Here is an 18,089-nt window from a genome sequence, read left to right on the forward strand (position 1 = left end):
AAGGAGTAATAAATGCCCACACCGGGTTATATTTGAACTCTGCCTCTGCCTGCTTGCTTGGTCGGGCCGCTCAGCGGTCAGTCTCACACTTGTAAATGTAGTAATTTCTTGAAGAAAATGTGTGAGTTTGGTAACAGTACAAATACAAGTTAAAATAAAGAGACACCAAGAAACAGAGACAAGACATAAAGTCTTTGTTACAGTAACCATAGTAAATGTTATCTGTTGCAATGACAGAGCCTCCGGTGGGGGGGGGGAATGGTGAGTGATGCCAGCTGTCAGCTCACAGGGCCTCGTGCTTCCTGGCAACAACATCTTTATAATGTTGTGACACTCAGCTTGTCCTGTCAGCACCCCCCACCCCCCTGCCTCTCCTCTGGCAGATATCAATGGAGCTAATGGTCGGAAGTGTTTTACTGCCTCCATCCCTCACTGCTGCGGGCCTACAGGAGGGGATTAAATATGTTTTCTTACTGTGTGTGTGTGTGTGTGTGTGTGTGTGTGTGTGTGTGTGTGTGTGTGTGTGTGTGTGTGTGTGTGTGTGTGTGTGTGTGTGTCTGAACATCCCATGTGAACGATGTGTACGGTAGTCAGAAATCAATGCGATGCTATTAGTAACAATGCCTCCTCCCATCGCAGACTGTATATCACTTCACACAGCAGGGAGTAACAATACCATCACTGAGAAAAAACCTACTCACTTTTCCATCAAAATGTTTAGTTCAGTAGAGTGATGGAGAAATATAAATATTCTTATTTACTCTATATAAGCCACATGTGGGTGATGCACAATTCTCCTTAAACCCTGGACTACTTTCAATGCCAGTGTTACTCTTTTCTGCAGTACCTCTGCCATGCAACATGGGCTTAACTAAGGCGTGTTTTGTAGGTATTTTTACTCAAACCTCGTATCCCGGCATGCCCCCCCTCGATGACACATCTGCTCTCACGGGCAGCAGCCTGGGCGGAGAACCTCTGAGAACCGCTTCCTGCCTAGAGACAGCTATAGGTGGTGGCTGGCCTCTGACAGAGACCCGGCACATCAACCTTCTCGAGCTACAGGCAGTAATACTGGTACAGCACTTCAAACCCCTACTACAGGGAAAACATGTGCTGGTGACGAGCGACAACCGCGCGACAAATTATCCGCGCACACGTTATTAGGCCAGTCTTTAACACTCTAAATGCAAATGTATTCAGATGCGGGGTCACCGTCCTGTCTCCAAGGAGACAATAATCACATTTCAACCATTTCCCCATAGAGTCCAGAACACAAGGGACAAACCTTCGAACATTCCCAAAGTGCCACGTTCTTCCCCACATTTCCAACATAAATTCCAACATAAAATCAGGCCCATTCTGTGTAGTCTTGACGGAGTGTAATCATATCTTTGAATTATTTTATACTGAATGAATTTGCCTCTAGCTTCCCTTATATATTTTTCAGAGTTAGATATAATTTCCTCCCATGTTTGTTCGTCAATTGTAAGTGACAGGTCCTTTTCCCAGTGTCATTTATCCAGGGACACATCCCGTACCACCTAGAAGCTCTTTGAAGCATTGTTGGCAGTTGTCGGTAACACTCTATTGTATTCTCATCCCTAAAGAAACTCTTCCCCTCCATACAATGTCTAATCTGTAAATATTTCCAAAAGTGGCCTCGTTCCTCCAAATTAAACTTTTCCTTCAGTCTGTCATAAGAAATACAAATGTTCGCTTCAAATAAATCATCCAATATCCTGATACCTTTTTTAAGCCACTGTGCCCAGTAAATGGGTTGATTATCAATGTTTATTTTAGGATTGTGCCATAAGCGTGCATATCTTTCAGTATTGTGGGCATTTTTACATTTTGTATGTACTTCTCGCCAAACTGCTTTTGAGTGTACCTGTCACAATGCACATGTTAGGTCACGTTTGTAGTTTTGTCTGTGTTGGTGTTTTTCTTGTCTTTGGGTTTCCTGTCTTATTGTGTTAAGTGTTCACCCCCGTTTCCTGCCCGTCTGCTTTCTGTCTGTTTCCCTCCCTGATTACCCGATTGTGTTCACCTGTTGTCCTTGTGTTTCTCCTGCCCTGCCCGGCTGTTTCTCGTTGTCATGATTACCCCTTCTTGTATTTAGTCTTGTCTCTGTCTGTGTTCAGTGTTGGGTCATTGTTTGTTGGTGACGGAGTTCACCGGAGAGTGTTCTGCTCTGTATTTGTCATTTATCCTTTAAATAAAGGGTTTCTCAAAGGTTATCTGCATTTGGGTCCTGCTTCCTTCACTCATCCGTGACAGAATGACCCAACCTGAAATGGACCCAGCAGATGACCCTTTTGAGGTGGAGCTGCAACAGTTTTCTTTTCCTTTGGAATGTTGCCACGATTGGTGGAAGGAAGCGTCCAGTGTTCGGCTGAAGGAGGCCGCCCTGGTAGAGGCGCACCGGTTGGCGATGGAGAAGCCCGACTTGGTGGAATTCTTACCTGACTGGATGTTGGACTTCCTCTGGAGGTGTGATTTACAGCCTGCTGACTACAGACGTCTCGGAGTGTTCCGTCTGGAGTCAACCTCTGCTTCTTCCCCAGTTCCTGCTCCTATTCATGAGTCTTATGCTGGAACTCGTCAGGCTTATGGAGGCCCACGGAGCATTCAGGCGGCTGCTAAGAGGAGTCGTCGCAAGACCAGACAGGGAGCCCGGGCCCCAGCAGCCATGGTCCCAGTACAGGCGCCAGCAGCCATGGTTCCAGCCTCAGTACGGGCCCCAGCAGCCATGGTTCCAGTCCCAGTACGGGCCCCAGCAGCCATGGTTCCAGTCCCAGTACGGGCCCCAGCAGCCATGGTCCCAGTCCCAGTACGGGCCCCAGCAGCCATGGTCCCAGTCCCAGTACGGGCCCCAGCAGCCATGGTCCCAGTCCCAGTACGGGCCCCAGCAGCCATGGTCCCAGTCCCAGTACGGGCCCCAGCAGCCATGGTTCCAGTCCCAGTACGGGCCCCAGCAGCCATGGTTCCAGTCCCAGTACGGGCCCCAGCAGCCATGGTTCCAGTCCCAGTACGGGCCCCAGCAGCCATGGTCCCAGTCCCAGTACGGGCCCCAGCAGCCATGGTTCCAGTCCCAGTACGGGCCCCAGCAGCCATGGTCCCAGTCCCAGTACGGGCCCCAGCAGCCATGGTCCCAGTCCCAGTACGGGCCCCAGCAGCCATGGTCCCAGTCCCAGTACGGGCCCCAGCAGCCATGGTTCCAGTCCCGGTCCCAGCAGCCATGGTTCCTGCCCCAGTGCAGGCTCCCGCAGCCATGTTTCCGGCTCCGAGGCCGGCCCCAGCGGCTATGGTCCCGGCTCCGGGAGCGCCCTATACGGCCGTGTTTCTGGCGTCGAAGCTGGAGCTTATAGACAGGATTCTGGCTTCAACAGCCATGATTCTGGCTTCAATTCCGGTCCCTGCAGCCATGGTTTCAGCCCCAGTTCTGGCCCCAGCAGCCATGGTTCCGACCCCAGCTGCCTTGGTTCCAGACCCAGAGCTGGTCCCAGCTGCCACAGTCCCATCTCGGGTTCCCTCCTCTGGTTCCTCCTCGAGTCCCCTCTTTGGTTTCCCTCTCGAGTTCCCTCTCGAGTTCCCTTCTCTAGTCCCTCCTCTAGTCCCCTCTTTAGTCTCTGTTCGAGTCCCCTCTCTGTTTCCATCTCCAGTTCCCTCTCGAGTTCCCTCCTTTAGTCCCTCCTCGAGTACTCATCTAGTCCCTCCTCTCTCCTCTAGTCCCCTCTTTAGTCTCTGTTCGAGTCCCCTCTCTGTTTCCATCTCAAGTTCCCTCTCCAGTCCCCCCTCGAGTTCCCTCCTTTAGTCCCTCCTTTAGGCCCTCCTTTAGGCCCTCTAGTCCCTCCTCGAGTCCCCTCTCTAGTTCCCCTCTCGAGTTCCCTTCCCTAGTTACTCCTCTAGTCCCCTCTGTAGTCCCTTCTCGAGTTCCCTCTCTGTTTCCATCTCGAGTCCCCTCTCCAGTTCCCCTCGAGTCCCCTCTCGAGTCCCCTCTCGAGTCCCCTCTCGAGTTCCCTCTCGAGTTCCCTCCTCTGGTCCCTCCTCTGGTCCCTCCTCGAGTCCCCTCTCTAGTTCCCCTCTCAAATCCCCTCTCGTGTTCCCTTCTCTAGTCCCCTCTGGAGTCCCCACTCCAGTCTCCTCTCGAGCCCCCTCTCAAGTCTCCGCTCGAGTTCCCTCTCCATTCCCTATTCAAGCCCCTACGCAAGTGTCGTTGGAGGTCCCGCCGTCTACTCCCCTGCCGGGGGTCCTGCCAACCCTGTGTCCTGTGTCGTTGGAGGTCCCGCCGTCTGCTCCCCTGCCGGGGGTCCTGCCAGCTCTGTGTCCTGTGCCGTTGGAGGTCCCGCCGTCTACTCCCCTGCCGGGGGTCCTGCCAACCCTGTGTCCTGTGCCGTTGGAGGTCCCGCCGTCTACTCCCCTGCCGGGGGTCCTGCCAACCCTGTGTCCTGTGCCGTTGGAGGTCCCGCCGTCTACTCCCCTGCCGGGGGTCCTGCCAATCCTGTGTCCTGTGTCGTTGGAGGTCCCGCCGTCTACTCCCCTGCCGGGGGTCCTGCCAACCCTTTCTCCTGTCCCGTTGGAGGTCCTGCAGAATACTCCCCTGCCGGGGGTCCTGCCAGCCCTGTGTCCTGTGCCGTTGGAGGTCCCGCCGTCTACTCCCCTGCCGGGGGTCCTGCCAACCCTGTGTCCTGTGTCGTTGGAGGTCCCGCCGTCTACTCCCCTGCCGGGGGTCCTGCCAGCTCTGTGTCCTGTGCCGTTGGAGGTCCCGCCGTCTACTCCCCTGCCGGGGGTCCTGCCAACCCTGTGTCCTGTGCCGTTGGAGGTCCCGCAGAATACTCCCCTGCCGGGGGTCCTGCCAACCCTGTGTCCTGTGCCGTTGGAGGTCCCACCGTCTACTCCCCTGCCGGGGGTCCTGCCAACCCTGTGTCCTGTGTCGTTGGAGGTCCCGCCGTCTACTCCCCTGCCGGGGGTCCTGCCAACATTTTCTCCTGTCCCGTGGGAGGTCCCGCAGAAGACTCTTCTGCCGGGGGTCCTGCCAACCCTATATCCCGTGCCCTGATCCTGTCCGGTCGACACCGGCTCGAGCCCGGCCCCCTGAGAGCCGCGGTCTTCGCCCTCGTGCCCGGCCCCCTGAGAGCCGCGGTCTTCGCCCTCGTGCCCGGCCCCCTGAGAGCCGCGGTCTTCGCCCTCGTGCCCGGCCCCCTGAGAGCTGCGGCCTTCGCCCTCGGGCCCGGCCCCCTGACTCTTCCTGCCGTTGCCTTCGCCCTCGGACCCGGGTCCCTGACTCTTCCTGCCGCTGCCTTCGGTCCTCCATGGTCCCCACCTTGGACTCTGTTTTGACCCCGGGCCGTCCGCCCGAGACCCCTTCCTGGTTCTCTGCCTTGTCCCCGGGCAGTCCGCCCGAATCCCCCTTTTTGGACTGTACCTTGCCCCCCGGGCCGTCCGCCCGAGACCCCTTCCTGGTCCTCCGCTGTGTTCCTGGGCTGTCAGCCCAAGACCCGTCCTCCGGACCCCCTCCGCCCACCCTGCTTGGGGTTTTGGACTTTTTTTTTTTTTTTTTTTTTTTAGGGACGTCTGGAATCCGTCCCTTGGGGGGGGTTCTGTCACAATTCACATGTTATGTCACGTTTGTAGTTTTGTCTGTGTTGGTGTTTTTCTTGTCTTTGGGTTTCCTGTCTTATTGTGTTAAGTGTTCACCCCCGTTTCCTGCCTGTCTGCTTTCTGTCTGTTTCCCTCCGATTACCCGATTGTGTTCACCTGTTGTCCTTGTGTTTCTCCTCCCCTGCCCGGCCGTTTCTCGTTGTCATGATTACCCCTTCTTGTATTTAGTCTTGTCTCTGTCTGTGTTCAGTGTTGGGTCATTGTTTGTTGGTGACGGAGTTCACCGGAGAGTGTTCTGTTCGGTATTTGTCATTTATCCTTTATCCGTGGAATAAAGGGTTTCTCAAAAGTTATCTGCATTTGGGTCCTGCTTCCTTCACTCATCCGTGACCGTACCAGAATAGGATTCATCACGTTATTATCTTCCTTGTTGGTTGCCACCTGTGCGAGAGCTTCAATCGGTTTAAAATGGGAGGTTAGTTCCTGCTCAATCAGGACCCAGTCCAGATCAGTATTTAAACCCTTCCAATGTTTCACAAGCTTTGACATTTCAAAAGAAATACTATAATACTTTATATTGGGTAATGATAATCCTCCTCTATTTTTTGACTGACATAATTTGTCCATGGGTTTTCTCCCATCCCAGAGAAAATGCTTTACCATGTTGTTATATCTAAGTAATTGTTGTGGAATGCATACAGGTATCATTCCAGTTATGTCATTTATCTGCGGGGCAACTATCATCTTAATCGTGTTCACCTTCCCCCATAGCGCCATGCGTAACTTACTCCATTTGTTCAGTAGTTTTTCCATATTAGTATTCATAGTTACTCTTATATCCGAATGTAGTTCTATCCCTAGATAGACATGCCATTTGGAAACCATTTAAATCGAAGGTGGATAGCAGGTTCTGAGAGCAGGTTTGAGAAACTGGCATGGCCTCTGATTTGTGCAAATTAATACAGTAACAACACACTTTAGAATATACTTCTAATAATGCTTTGATGGAGTTTGTCGGATCCTGACTCAGTGATAAAATGTCTTCCGCGTAAAGAAAAAGCTTATGCTCCCTGCCACCTCCAGCAACTCATTTTATTCCTGAATCCTCACTAATAATTGCAGCCAACGGTTCAAGGAGGATCGTAAATAAAAGTGGACTGAGGCTGCATCCCTGGCGGGTTGATCTGGATATGTCAAAGAACTGGGATATCAACCCATTAGTAAAGACTGCAGCTTTAGGGCCTGAGTACAACACTCTTATCTCTCTACAGACAACATCCCCAAACCCCATCCTTGCCATGGTTGAAAGTAAAAAGGCCCATTCCACCCGGTCAAAAGCCTTTTGAGCGTCTAGGGATATGGCTGATACAGGTTGTGGATTATTTCTATTCATCCAAATTAAATGTAATAGTCTTCTCATGTTATCAGTTGAGGATCTATTTTTTATAAACCCCACTTGGTCTTTATGGATGATCTTTGGTAGTATCTGATCCAATCTCAGAGCTAGTGTCTTAGATAATATTTTGCAGTCAACATTTATAAGGCTAATAGGTCTGTAATTAGCTGGGTCCATTAAGTCTTTGTACCACCCTTTTTCTGTATTAGTGATATAATGGCCTCATTAAGGCTTTCCGGGAGTGAGCCGTATTGGAATATGATCATCCATGTTGTCAGACAAAAAATGTAAAATCTCTAGTTGAAAGTATTGATCAGCATCTCTGAGACCTGTATACGATTGGCTACTGTCTGGAGATTCCAGCCCATTGACTCAAGGGGATGGCTACATCATGCAGGAGGCAGAGGCCCTGATCTTTTTTAATATCAATTTCTCCAGCTCTATCATATTCATAATTCATAAAATAATGTGTCTTACCAGAGAAATCCATTTGCCAGGCTTCAATTGACCAAGAAGAATGAAGTGTGCCATTCAAGACAGTTTTGAACTTGCAATGTCCTCTTGCTGCTTATTAACCTTGCATATGGCTGTAAAGTGATGTATCTAAATGTATTAATGAAAGATCTGGGAGACGCTTGTCTGTTGCACATTGTGGTTTATAATGTATTGCATGTATTCTGCAACAATGGAAAAAGTGGTTCAGGTGCCATGGTCACACCGATAATCATAAAAGCCAAAGAGCATGGCTGCGTGGCGTTGAAAGCTTTCAGCATAATGTACTTCAGTGGTGTATATATTAAACACTCCCACTGTGCAAGCGCCATCTCAAAGCCCGTGTTTTGTCAAGGACAGCAGAGGTTTCCATTAACGAAGCATTAGACGTCCTCACACATGCCTCTCTACTCTACAAACCATAGCTTTGTCTTCATTAGGCCCCTCTGACAATCTCCCACCATGCCTCAAAGTGGACCATTACCGGACCCCCTCACACCACAGGGCCTCGCACCGGGCACTAACAACTGTCTGAGCCCCCTGCACTCCACTGGAGGCCAGGAGGTGCAGGAGAGTTTAGCACAGTAGAGAGTAGGATGAGGTTGTTAAGTTGTCTCATAAATGCCTTTTATATGTAGCTACCCACACGCAGCTACTCCCTGTGCTATTGTTGCCACTTAAGATATTATTTGGCACCTGCAGCGTGGGGAGGCTGGCTGTTGGAGAGAGAAAGAAGAAGAGGGAATGAGTGGCTGTGTACAGAGACTCGTGTTCCACAGCCCTGCATTCAGATCACAAGGACAAAGCTGCAGGAAGTCAATGAACCACGGCTATACAAACATCTCTGCGTCAAAGAACAAAACCAACCAACCACCTTATTAAAAAACATCTTTCATGCAGTATGCACTGAAGCATCCTCTGATCACAATACAGAGTGTGACCTTTGATATTCTGCTGCTCCTGGAGGAGCTTCATGCACTGCAGACATCATGTTCCAAACAAGAAATCGAGGCTGAGAGCTAGCATGAAACTAGCATAAAGAGAACTACAGGACACTGTGACCATGAAAATTATATTTAAAAAAGGGAAACGATCCTCAACAAAACGTTCCTCTTGTAGCCTCGCAAACGACATGCTCTGTTAGCATCCTGTTCCCTTTCAACGGGCAGCGTTTCTATGAACCATGACCACCATCTGTAACCATGGATACTTGGTTTACTCAGCCACAGAGATGGCAGATCAATATCTGGTTAGGGTTAGTGTTAACAACTTTGTGTGTGAATTATATCATCACTTGTTGCTAGCATTCAACTAACATGAAAATAGCACCAAAACAAATCTAATAATATTTGACAGAAGCAATGAAAGTCATTAAACAGACATTAAAGATATGGTATTCTATTATATAAATGTATTATAAATAACAGGATTTGTTTATCCTAAATTGAGATACAATTACTGTCTTGAGTTATGTTACGTCCCCACTAAGGTCTAGGGGACCTAGACCTTAGATCAAGTTATATTTACAATGACATGTACTCAAGTATTGTACTTAAGTACATTTTTGAGGTACTTAGTACTGAATACTTTGATTCAATGCTACTTAGACTTGTACTCCACTACATTTATCTGACAGCTTTAGTTACTGAACAGATTCAGATTATTAGCTAATACAACACATACATATTTAATGAAAAGTAGCCTAGACTTAATCAATAATCATATTTCAGTTATTTCATATTTATGATTCTGAAATGGGCTGTTACGCTTACGAAGTACTTTAGGTACTTAAGAAATATTTTGAATGCAGGACTTTTACTTGTAACAGAGCAATTTGATATTGTTACTTTCCCTAAGGTACAACATCTGAGTTCTTCCTCCACTGGTGCTGAGGTATTTGTATATTCATTGAGTGCTGCTCCATTCCAAAACATTTTTCCAGAAAATGACTCTATTTTACCACACAGCATTTTTTAACAGCTACCGCTACTAGTTGAGATGATTTAAAGTCACAGTTAGCTCCACTTTTATCATCAACAACATTAAAACACTGCTAAATGTCTGCTAATGTTTCACATAACTGTATTAGGTTAGTTAAAAGCAATGATATTACTTTAAAAAAAAAAAAATGCAGGTTCAACTTAATATTAATGCTTTCGTAACCTAATACAGTTATGTGAAATCTGTTGACATAATACATTTAATTAAAGTGTCAGTTTTTCAGTGTGTCATGCAGGACATTTTACTTTCATAGAGTTTGTTGGATAGTTGCAATAGGAAATCAAGCACTTATTTTGCCTTCATATAATACATAAAAAGCAGCAGCAGCTGAGCACTTGTTGCTCCGCTGTCACACGCTGCGGAGCTGCTTCTGCACTAACTCCCTCTCGGCTGGTGTCAGGCGTCGTGTTTCTTCTCTCCTCTTGTCTTACTCTCAGAGCTCGATCCTTGTCTGGGAGGCTTTATCTCAACCTGTCAAGCTCTCCACTTCCAGCCTGCACAGATAGCAACATCACATCCTGCCTTTGACAGATATCAATGATGGGGAGAGATTTCTGCCTGTGATACTCCTCACAATGTGCTGTCAGAATGCAGCAGGATCTGTGATAGTGCAGGCTGTGCAGGAACATCAGCAGATAGACATTCCAGGTCTGTTTTTGGGTTGTGGCTCTGACACTTGGAGGATGATAGACGGAGGAGGAGACGCTGACAGAGCTGTCATTCTCTGAGCGGACCACAGGGGGAGGTGACGTTTCCACTGCAGCGGGTAGCTCGCTTTAAGCGTGCCGAGCCGTGCAGGGCCCGTTTTTGGTTGCGTTTCCACTTGGCCTAGTACCGGCTAGCGGGTCCTAATTCACAGTTTTTGTGGCCCCATAAAATCGTGGTTCTAGGGCCAGGAACAACCAGGCTGAGTCGGGCTGAGTATGCTAAACTAGAGAGAGAATCGCTGGCAAGGGGGCTACAACTACAACAAGATGAACATATTTGACCGTGATTAAATTGTAATACACGTTTCAAAATGATGCCGAAGTAACAACATACTGATACCGGTTAGTAAAAACCATGAATTAATGCTTTGACAAGTCTGCAGACAGACGGCAGAGAAACACCTTTAAAATGCGTGTTTTCTAAATGGAGCTTGGCTAAGCTAACGTTATATATGCTCCGACCGTCCACACTCACAACAACGGCCTACAGACATAAATAAACCAGCGACTGTATTCGCCATGACACAGACAGTCTGTGGTTTGTACTTGTTTAACTTTTGTCCAGTTTCTGAACAGATATGAGGAGCTGTGATCTCTGTGTGCTAACTGCTAACAGCTAACGGCTGATGTTTTCTGGTTGAACGTCAGTGACGGCAGGCTGAGATCCTCACCGCTAATTGGATATAAGGAGCTGTGAGCTCTGAGTGCTAAGAGCTAACGGCTGTGTTGTTTTTCTGGGGCTCTCATTGAAGATGACGTCACAGCTCCGCCTACACTGCGTTACTATAGTAACTACCCCAGTTCCTAAACTGTAATGGAAGCGCAGCATTAAAGTGAGCCGGGCCTAATAAGGCCTAACCAAACCGAGCGAGGCCGAGCGAAGCCTGCAATGGAAATGCGCCATTAGACACAGTGAGGCAGAAACACTCCTACTGGTATGACGCTATTATTGTGGAGATCATAAGTTTAATTTCACTGACTGACTTTGGTATCCAGGACATCTTATCATACTGTATATTTTGCATTTAAAAAGGGCTAACGCTTATTAAGCTTGGCCTTAAAAAAAGGCTAGGATATTCAAAATTCTAAATAAGTACTCCAAGTATTTTAGTTGAACTGCCGTGTCCCAAATCATGTTTGCCCAATTTCAAGATATCTTCAGATATACAAAATAAATAAAATACAAACAAATTCCACATTTGTGTCACCATTGTATATTCCCATTATTAATAATCCTCACCGCATTTGTATTGGTGTTATTAATTAAAAACATTTGTTTAAAGTTTTTTAAACCGTGTGTGTCCCACGTTTGAATGTTACATTACATTACATTGCATTTAGCTGACAGTTTAAACATGTCCTGGATGTAGGAAGGGCCAGATCCATTCACAGCATGGTACGCAAGTACCATTGTCTTGAAGTGGATTCTAGCAGTTACCGGAAGCCAGTGGAGGAGCGGTGTGGTGTGGGAACATTTAGGAAGGTTGAAGACCAGACGAGCCGCTGCATTCTGGATGAGCTGCAGAGGTCGGATGGCACATGCAGGTAGACCAGCCAGGAGGGAGTTGCAGTAGTCTAGGCGTGAGAAGACGAGAGCCTGGGCCAGAACCTGCGTGGCTTTCTGGGTCAGCTGGGGACGCATCCTCCTGATGTTGTAGAGCGTGTATCTGCAGCAGCGGGTTGTAGCAGCGATGTTTGCAGTGAAGGACAGGTTGTTATCTAGGATCACACCCAGATTCCTTGCAGTCTGAGTCGGGGAAACAACAGAGGTGCCGATGTTGATTGTTAAGTCAGGAAGGAAAAGCAGTTCAGTCTTGTCAAGGTTGAGCTTGAGGTGATGAGCAGACATCCACTGAGAGATGTTCGCTAGACAAACAGAGATGCGTGCGACGACCTGGGTCTCTGAGCGGGGAAAGGACAGAATTAGTTGGGTGTCGTCAGCGTAGCAGTGGTATGAAAAACCATGCGGGCTAATGACTGATCCGAGCGAGTTTGTGTACAAGGAGAAGAGGAGGGGACCAAGAACAGAGCCCTGAGGGACCCCTGTAATTAATTGACAAGGGTCGGACTCGGACCCTCTCCAAGTTACCCTGTAGGTACGGTCTTTGAGGTATGAGGTGAGGAGGGAAAGTGCAGAGCCTGAAACTCCAAGTTCTTGGAGAGCGAAGGAGGATCTGATGGTTCACCGTGTCGAATGCAGCAGACAGGTCCAACAGGATGATGACAGAGGAGAGGGAGGCTGCTTTAGCCGTGTGCAGTTCCTCAGAGACAGCGAGGAGGGCAGTTTCTGTGGAGTGACCTGCCTTGAAACCAGACTGGTGCGGATCCAGAAGGTTATTCTGATGGAGATAACAGGAGAGTTGTTTAAAGACAGCGCGTTCAAGTGTTTTAGACGGGAGGAGAGAGACAGGCCTGTAGTTTATAACATCAGACGGGTTGAGAGTGGGTTTCTTTAGGAGAGGGTTTACTCTTGCCTCCTTGAGACTGTTTGGAAAGTGACCAGAAGTTAGAGAAGTGTTGATGAAATGGGAGAGAAACGGTAGAATATCAGGAGCGATAGTCTGAAGGAGGTTTGAGGGGATAGGGTTCAGAGGACAGGTGGTAGGGCGGGCAGAGGTAATGAGGGTAAGAACCTCACTTGGAGAGAGAGGGGGAAAGGAGGTCAGTGTGTGAGTGGAAGGAGGGTCTGGTGACCCAGCGGTGAGTAGAGGTGAGTCAGAAAAAGAAGAGCTCTTTTTTTCAAAGTAGTTAACAAAGTCGCTTGACAGAAGGGAGGAGGGGGAGGGGCTTTGGGGGGGGGGGTCCAAGAGGGTGGAGAAGATGGAAAATAGTTTTTTGGGATTGGAATAGGAAGATTGGATCTTATCTTGAAAGAAAGTGCTTTTTGCCTGAGAGATCGAAGCAGAGAAAGAGGAGAGGAGAGCCTGATAGGTTAGGAGGTCGTCATGGTGTTTCCGCTCCGCTGCCTTAAGGATGGTTCTATTAGCACGCAGAATGTCCCTCCTTTACTCTGATATAAACCCCCCTGGCCATGCCCCTTTACTATTATTCTGTTTTATGAATTCATTTTGAGCAGGAACATCTCACAGTGACCATCAACTGGCGGCCTGCGGGCCACATCCGGCCCGCTAGACATTCTCATCCGGCCCGCACGACGGGGGTGACTGTGGCATTGGCGGAGTGGTTAGTGCGTTCGCCCCCCACTAATTTTTTTTTATACAACGTCTTGTGAGTAATGTGCAGTACCGGAGTCCAACAGAGAGGCAGCAGCTGTGGGACAGTAGACTGCGTACTGCATAGCCTTCCATGCCTTGAAGAAGATGTGATCCTTCGTTGTGAAGAGTCTGTTTTATGCGCTCCGCAGTACCTGAGCGTGCTCCACTAGCACTCCCCCGGTCAACAACTTCAAAATTCTGTGCTATATATAAAAATTGCTGGCCCGCAAAAGTGTCTATTGGATACATTTTGGTCCTTGGGCAAATGTAGTTGGTGATCCCTGGTCTACAAGAAGCAGAATAAGAATCATTTAAGGAGGAAGTGAGGAACAGGCACATGCTCATGAGGACCGGGCTAGTGCTCGTGAGGAAACTGAGATGGAGCGTTTAAGGTTAACTACAGTGGTGCGGGAAGCTGAATTGCAACAAGAGCGTTTCAAGTTGGACCTCATCGAAGACGGTAAGCTTTCTCTTGGGGTGTCCCCAGCAACTTTTGATTTAGCTTATAACCTGAGGTTGTTACCGAAATTTGATGAGAAGACTGTAGATTCTTTTTTTGGACTTTTTGAGCAACTTAGCCAAAGACGACAGTGGTCTGATTCAGAGAAAACATTGCTATTACAGTGTGTGTTAACTGGTAGGGCTCAATAAGCATTTTCTGCATTAAGTATGGCTGACAGTGAAGATTACTTAAGGGTAAAGACTGCAGTGATAAAAGCTTATGAGTTGGTGCCTGAGGCCTACCGTCAGCAGTTCAGGAAGCTAAGGAAGTCAGAAGGACAGACTTATGTTGAACTTGTTCGGGAGCTGACGATAAATTTCAATCGATGGGTCACGGCTTCCGAAGTAGTAAATCTTAATGATTTGAGGGAACTGTTCCTTCTTGAACAATTCAAAGATATCCTTCCAGAACGCGTTGCTACGTACTTGAATGAGTGTGACGAAGGGAACGTCGTCACTATGGACAGACGGCTTCAGGCCGGGTGATAGGGCACTTTATTAGCGTGATTGCACAGTATATGTTGTCTGTGGCTGATGATTGTGTGCACCTGGTGTCCTGTGGTGTCTCCTCCCCCTCACCGGTGTCTGGTTGTGCTGATTAGAGTGTGTGTATTTAGGCTCTGTTTCTCTGTCTGTTGAGAGGGCTGGGTGTGTGTGTGAGATCCTTGTGGCTGCAGGATGTGTGCAAGGAGAACCGCAGGATTGAGGCGGTGAACGTTGTGCCCATGATTTTAATAAATGCCCATGTCGGGTTATATTTTTGGACGTTCTGCCTCTGCCTCCTTGCTTGGTCTGGGCCGCTCAACGGTCGGCTTCACAATGAGCATAAGGTTAAAAATGTAACAGATGCCGGGGTGTTAGCTGATGAATACACGTTAACACACAAGTTTCACTCAGGGGAGAGATTTGACTGGGGGAGCAGAAATAACTGGTCTGGTGACCACAGAGGTAGAGTGGGTGAAGTGTTAAGGTCAGAGCAAAGGTCTGTGCATGGCTGGAGGGATAAAGTAGATCTAAATATTTGCAACTTTTGTTTGGGTAATGTAAAGATGAATGTCCGGAACTTAATGCAAAAACCAAGGGACTCCAAGATGGCCAGGTTCCCAGGCCTGTTGCCCTTGCAGCTCCTGCCCACAAAGTTGCTAGGGAAGAGGATATAGCGGCGGTTACACTCCATACTGCCCACAAGGTTGCTAGGGATGAGGCTAGGGATGAGGCTAGGGATGAGGCTATGGCTGCGGTTAAACTCCATACTACCCCGCAAACAGTTGCTGCTGCGGTTTCTAACTTGGGGACTAGCCCTGCAGGAGGTGAAGCCTCGCCCCTCCCTGATAGCAGAGGAATTTGATCCAGGTTATGCCCCTTTTATACGTCAAGGTTATGTGTCTTTGCAAGGAAGTGACAAGAAATTCCTTGTTAAGATACTGAGAGACACAGGTGCTTTGGATTCGTACATAAGTGAGGGTGTGTTAGAATCACTGTCAAGGATTTGCGGGAAAAGGTAGGACCCAAATGCAGACTACAAAAAGGTAAAGGTTACAAACAAAAGCGAGCTTTATTTAAAAGCTGAAAAACAAAAAAACATGGCATGAATCAAAAACATTGATAGTACAAGGTAGCAAGAATACACAAAACTGACCGTGACCAACATGGAGGGAGACAGGAGAGACAAACAATGAACCGCCATGGAACACAGGGGAAGACTAGACTAAATACACAGAAGGGTAATCACAGGACAAGACACAGCTGGGCAGGGGAGGGAGAAACACAAGGGCAACAGGTGAACACAATGAGACAATCAGACACACCAGGGAATCTAACGACAGGGAGGAGGACCAGACAAAACACAAGGAGGAAGACAAAACACCGAATGAACAGACTTACAAAACCCATAACCAGACAGACAACACTAAAACCGTGACATAAACCTGGGAGTGTGACAGGGTGTACTTCCATGTTCCTCGGAAACTGACACTGGAAGTTGTGTATTGTCTAGGGGGAATGGGGATCTAGTTGCTGTCTGCTCCAAAGCATCGGTTGGTGTTGTCCTGTGATTTAGGGCAGGGTGAGGTTGCCATGGGAGTCCGGCCTTCTTCGCCTGTTCCAGGAGTGGCAGTCATCCTGGGTAATGATTTGGCTGGTGGCAGACTCTGGCCCGATGTGCTTCCTTCACCAGTGGTATCCTCCAAGCCAGTGGTGAGAGAACTTGCTGACCCTGAGAAAAAGCTGACAAAGGTATTTCCAGCATGTAACACATTGTTTTCAGCGTGTGCAGTAACACAAGCCCAGGCCTATAAAGAGCAAGACCCAAAAGGCAATTCGGGGAATGTTGTTTTTCGTTGCCTGTTGTTCCATTGACTGTCTCTCGTAGTGAGTTGGTGAAGCTCTTGTCCCAGGTTCTCCCCGCCGAGGAAATCACCAAACCCAAACCAGCGGTTAATGAGATGGTCCCTGTTTCTACAGCCTTTCCATTTAGACATCCGACATCTCAAAGGTTCCGAAAATACCTTTACAAGCCATCATTAAGATTAAATAGGAAAATCATGGAAAATTCAGATTTTTTTTTTTTTTTTAAATACACGCCAGAAGGGTGACGAGTGTCAAATATCCTCATATGGAGGTTTGTAATGGCCATACGTGATGTATTTCCCCCCTTGTTTACCATTCAATACAGTCATGAAAATTGCTTAGTTGCATGTACTTCCCCCTCTGTGTAGCATTTGATTGTGTTACGGCTGGGTCAAGAGTTCAGGACCTACAATGGCAGAGACAAGGTGGATGCAGTCTTGAACAAAGTTTAATAAGGGGAACAAAGGAAACGTAGCAACTAAAAAACAATCCACAAAACGAAGGTGGATCTAGTCAACGCTGGTGGCGGCGGCAGCACTCAGGCTGGCTCGAGCAAACACTGGGAAAAGCAGAGGAAAAAACAAGGTTACACTTCAACAAAAAACTCAGCAAGAGAAATCACACTTAAACTAGGATAGACTACGACGATCAGCTCTACCGAGTGAGACGGAATTATCTGGCACTGGAGTGTGAACATGACCGGGGTTTTATGGAGGAGTTGATTAGGTGAGAACAGGTGCTCCCCATTGTGAACCAGCTGCACCTTCTAACGAACACCACACTGCACGAGAGAGAGAGAGAGAGAGAGAGAGAGAGAGAGAGAGAGACCTCCCCCTCTTCATGTGTTTCTTTCTGGATACGCTTCTTGTCTTTTGTTATAACCGGTGTCAGATGCCTGTATCTGACAGGTGCTTTAACTCTTCATTAAACAACACAACTTTGGTTTAAACCTCTATATTTGTTTATTTCTTACCAATAGGTGATTCATTGTGAAATTTCCTCCACAGCTATCAGCAGTCGTTGGTAAAAAAAGCATTTTGCAGAACTTGTAAATGTTTACAGATATCAAACGTGCTAGATAGCATGCACATTTTTTATTGTGGAGTTTTGATGCTCCTCTCTTTCGGAATATACTTTTTAAACTTTTTACAGGCTTTGGACTGTTGAATTAGACTGTTGAATTAGACTGTGTCGAATTAGACTGTGGAATTAGACTGTCGAATTAGACTGTCGAATTAGACTGTGGAATTAGACTGTGTCGAATTAGACTGTTGAATTAGACTGTCGAATTAGACTGTCGAATTAGACTGTGGAATTAGACTGTGTCGAATTAGACTGTGTCGAATTAGACTGTCGAATTAGACTGTGTCGAATTAGACTGTTGAATTAGACTGTCGAATTAGACTGTGTCGAATTAGACTGTCGAATTAGACTGTTGAAAACTCATTGCTTGAGTTGATTAAACTTGATTTTGAATGACTTTTGACAAAAATTACTTTTCTCAATAAATATACTTATTAGTCATTAGCTTTAATAAAAACATAAATGGAATCATGAAAATTAACCAAAATGGATTGTTAATTCATTTGGTGTCATACTATTTAATAAACGCATTTTTAATGTACAATGTTATTATAATTCATGCCGTTAAAACTACGCATTACAGTAGATGATAATAAGATGCAATAAGCTATAACTATATAGAGTTTGGTTTAAAATGGGATAAAAGCCAAAGTTATTAATGATATTTGAAAGGGTTTGATGAGCATAAGCAATCCCATACTGTACTTCTCTAAACTCACAGAGGCATGTAACTGGAGCTTTCTG

The 18,089-nt window shown here is 47.3% G+C and overlaps 1 protein-coding gene across 1 annotated transcript in view; it reads left to right on the forward strand.

Annotated features, from left to right (window-relative positions):
- Positions 1-18,089, forward strand: part of mbtd1 (mbt domain containing 1) — a 112,770-nt gene that overhangs the window by 73,251 nt on the left and 21,430 nt on the right. The window lies entirely within an intron of this gene.

The sequence above is a fragment of the Pseudochaenichthys georgianus genome, chromosome 23 (assembly GCF_902827115.2).
Source record: "Pseudochaenichthys georgianus chromosome 23, fPseGeo1.2, whole genome shotgun sequence".
In the NCBI taxonomy this organism is placed as follows: domain Eukaryota; kingdom Metazoa; phylum Chordata; class Actinopteri; order Perciformes; family Channichthyidae; genus Pseudochaenichthys; species Pseudochaenichthys georgianus.